Here is a 4,840-nt window from a genome sequence, read left to right on the forward strand (position 1 = left end):
TCTTGTTACGGTAGGCCAATTTCCCCTATAAATTGCACATTTTAGGGAGTTCTTAGCGCGCATTTTTTAGGGCTTTTTTAGTTTTTTCCTTTTTAAGTTATTTAAACACATAATTGTCCCAAACTCCAAAAAGACAAATTTAAGATAGATCGTTTTAACCTAAAAGAAGGGCCTCAATGTGTAGATGGTAAAAGAATATGTTTGTAATAAATTAAACCATGATGAACATGCATATATTTAGTTTCAAACACACGTGTGTGGCCTATATTAGAAATAAGATAAGACAAATACATCCTCTGAAAGTGCCTAAAATTCTCAAATTCTTTGCGCGCATTTCTTATTACGGTAGGCCAATTTTCTCTATAAATTGCACATTTTAGGGAGTTTTCATCAATTCCGACGAAATTAGAATTAAAAACACAAAAATATTTTACCAATATCCTTATGGAAGACCAAAAAAGGAGTTATTGGCTTGGCGGGGCCTCAATTCTGAGGCAAGGTTATATTTTAAAGCTCCAGACATGCCTCCATTGTGCTCGACCATAATGGAGGCCAACTACGAGTGTTGGAAACGGCATAACACTCTATGATAGTATACAAGATGATCAGGTGAATGTAGTGGAGGGGGGTAAGGAGGACAAAAGTCGTCTTGGTTCCTCTTTGCAGTGACTCTCGAAATTCCGACAAAGGCGGGCCGGCTAGGAGCTTTTTTAAAGCAGGAATTCTAAATGATGGAGTTCTTTTTTTGGGATAAATGGTCCGAGATTGTGGAGAAGGAAGATAAACTAGTGAATGTGAATCGCAAGGCTGTAAGAAAAGCAAACGTAAAAGAATTCTTCATCTAGTATCCTGCTGCAACATCGTATGCTGTAAATGGTATGTAGCAGAGAAAAAAAACACCATATATCTAAAATGCAAACGGTGGGGAGCAAACGAAAACGAATTTTCGAGCTCCGTGGGTATAGCGCCAACTAGGTCACGTCCTTTTCCAGATCCCCTATGCAAGAAACATAGGGGAACATAGGGGCCTGGAAGAGTTTGTCACAGGATCCCTGGATCCTGCAAAGGATAGCGGGATATGTTATCTCTCTCCGTATAAAAGGTTCCGTAGTAAATGAGCTAAATTATTGCAAATGCATTTTTTGTTTTTTATCTTCCATTTTCCTACACAATGACACTGTCTTTAGCCTAATGAGGGAAAAATCATTAAATGTTATGACCATTTGGTTTTATTTATTGAGGATGGCTACCACCACAGAAGAGGTGCTCTACATGCTCATAAGCTTGGAGGTGTTCCTGGGTCTGGCGACTTAACATCTTTAGTGGTTGCCAGTGTTGTAGCCTGGGTTCCACTCTATACTGTGCGTATTGCACGCCATACCTAAATTATTTGGCATCAATTACTCGATTTCTGTTTTTTTTTTTTTCGGATTTTTTCTTATCTGTGTAAAAATTAACAATAATAATTATAAGGGACTTACGGCAAGTCTACTAGTGCTGCTGCTTACATAAAAGAGCCTCTGGCAAACTATTTTATCTCTTTTCAGTATTTAAGTCAGGTGATATCAATTGCATATATAATTTTGGGCCAATTTCCTTTTACTAATTTGTGGGAAAACCTCTTAAAATAATCTGCTCACATATTTTATTATCTATGCGGTTTCTTGTTGTCAATTCAACACAGTTGTAAATGGTCGGTTTTGTACCACAGCTTTGTCTGATATTATGTGATTGGAGTACTACCCTCAATAAGAATCAACGCCGTTTTCTTTGATTGGAGTAAAGTTTTCGTCCGCGTCCCTCACCCAGTCCATTTGGTATTATAACTTTTTTTTTTCAGAATCTCAAAAATAAACAGTTGTTGTTACAATACCTAAGAGAGAGTTGGGCCAACTTTTTTTTTCAGTATTATTTGTGTCGGCACTTTTCAATATTTGCGACGTTGTTGGTCGGATTAGAAAAAAGTAAATACTTGAAAAGTTAACTCGAGAACTCCCAATTAAGTTGTTCTTATTGTCATTCATTTTTCACTTTTCTACACATTCTTTACTTGTACATTTTGTTTTATTTTCAAAAATGTATTGTGACATATGGTATATGGTTTATATAAGAACAATGAAGTATAAAAGCATAATGAAAGAGAAGGCTAACGAAAGAAAGAATTAAGGAGTGTTTCAAATGAGGTATTTGATATTAATTATATTAGTCAGTTTAATGATCGTAACAACAAAGACTTAATAAAATGAGCAATTATCCGACGCTAAATTATGAAAAAAAAATCGATAGCATGGTGTGTTATTATATAGAATATATTGATGATATACATGGTTGCCAGTAAATGACCTGGTGGTAAGGGGATAGGTTGGCAAAAGAAAGGGAAAAAATAATTGGAAGGAAAATGAAAATGAAGGACAAGATAATGAAATAAGAAAGGGAAAGAAAGAGAAAAGAAAAGGAAAGAAAGACATGAAAGGAAAAGTAAATAAAATGTAAGGCAAAAAGAAGAAAGAAAAAAGACAATACAAGAATGGTACAAAAACAAAAGGCTATATAAAAAGAGAAATGAAAGAAAAGATAAGGCAATAAAAGAATGTAAAATAGAAAAGATAAAATATTAATAAAACAGAAAGATAAATATTGAATGGGGAAAAAACGATAAGAAAAAGAAAAGAAAGAAGAGTTAAAAAAGTAAAAGAAAGGAAAATTAACAACGGAACAATATATATATATATATATATTCTTGGTATTGTTATTGTTAAAAAGGCGCTGACCAGTATAGCGCCTGGTCATCACTGGATAACATACAATGACAAACCAACATGAAGCGCAACCTTCTCTGCTCCGAGGGGTGTGCTCTACTTGCATAGCGCACGAAACTAGTACATTTAATGTTACAACATCCTACCAGGTACTAATTTATACTCCTGGGTAGAGAATGCAGATAAAGTGCCTTGCCGGCCCGAAGACACAAGCGACTTTCACAGCGAGAGTTTCGAACACCTGTCCTCAAGGTTGAGAGTTCCCAACACACAACAGATGCACCAACCGCTTCTACCTAAGACCTAACCTAATTAATAATATATACATTACAAATAAGAATTTAATTCAACTTTTTCAGGAAAAAGATTATTGCACATTAAAGCAAAAACATTAAAAACCGACAAAATTGAAAAAAAACCCCATAAAATTTAGAAAAAAAAATTGGAAAAAAAAAAAAACGAGAGGTTAACCAGAAACACGACAAAAATATGGTATTGCATTAATTGAGTCCTACTCCTTAGTAGGACTACATTAACGAACGTCTTTCAGAGCCAGCATGCAATGCGAAAGGAGATAGAATGAATACTGGTGATGATTGAGGGGCCTGAGGGTTGAGAGGGAAATTAGTAACAATATTGATTGACCCTTTCATTTTAACAGACTAGTGAGATACGGAACTGGGCTATTGAGAAAATGACCGGTTTACATTTGCTGGTATTCATTCTGCTTAAGTGCAACCACATTAGTAGCTGCTTTGAACCAGGAATTAAAGTTTGGATATTTGTTCGGAATATTCTGCTGCAATATTGATCTACATAAGTTGCTTCTTCTACATTCAAGTGATTGAAGTTGGAATGTGTGTAGTGCATTCTCATATTGGGAGTAATCCCACCCCATGACATTCCGGCATAATCTTCGTTGAACTCTTTCTATTGTTGATTTAGGCCAACTTTTTAAAGTTTATGAATCATGAACATTTAATTTACAAATCGTTAATGTGGGTGTCCCATTTAAGATTACATTGCAAACTTATTCCTAAAAACTTTACATGATTTACAACGTTCAGTAGTTTATTATTAATACCAAGTTGAAGAGGTGCGGGATTACTTTTGCCAAAACAAAAATGCAGAGCTTGGCATTTTTTAGGATTAAGTTTTAAATTAGTGGTACTCCTTGACATTAAGAGCTGATTGGAGTCTACTGCGGTTTCTGATTAATCTATTATAACAGAGCATTACGTCATCAACATAATTCCAATTATAAATATTTTGATCAAAGTTAATAAAGACTTTAATAAACCTCTTTTTTGTAAAACATGGGTAGAATAAAATTTTAAAACCATAAATGATAAATTGTAAATAACAGACTAAAAAAGGTTGATGAGATAATTCCAAAATTGTCAAAAACACCAAATACACTAATAGAATGTGCAACATTAATTAATGCAATTCCGAAAATATGGAAAGAAATTATTGTAAACCAATTTGTTTGTGTAATACATGGTGAAAAACAATGTCAAACTAACGACACTTTTATTTTAAAAAAAAAGTTAAAGATTGTTATTTATCATTTATTAATGACAAATATATTGTACTAAAAGCTCAAATTAAGTGGGAAACTACTTTAAAAGTCAACACAATCGACTGGCCACTGTGTTGAAAAAAAAAACAAAGTGTATTTAATGATTCATATGAAAAAAATTTTAACTTTAAATTAATACACATAATCTTACTGTGGAATATATCGAACAACAATCTCTGTGAGTTTTGTAATATACAGGAAGATAAAGAACATATGTTATTCAAATGTAAAGATGTAGATTATTGTTGGGTAAAACTTTATCGTATGTTAAAAATATGCAATTTTGATATAAATGAGAAAATAAAATGGAATAAAATTGTCCAAGGATGCTATGCTGAACTAACAAATGAAATTCTATCTATTTTTACATTCTGTATCTATAAAAGTAAAGTTAAGTAGAGACTCAGACTTCGGAAACAAGATTTAATAAGCTGTGATTTCTTAATTGACAATGAAAAAGCAAAAAAGTAATGATCAATGATTGACCTTTGCAAAATGA

The sequence above is a fragment of the Anneissia japonica genome, unplaced genomic scaffold (assembly GCF_011630105.1).
Source record: "Anneissia japonica isolate Jap-2015-1 unplaced genomic scaffold, ASM1163010v1 scaffold1770_len632688_cov154, whole genome shotgun sequence".
NCBI lineage: Eukaryota > Metazoa > Echinodermata > Crinoidea > Comatulida > Comatulidae > Anneissia > Anneissia japonica.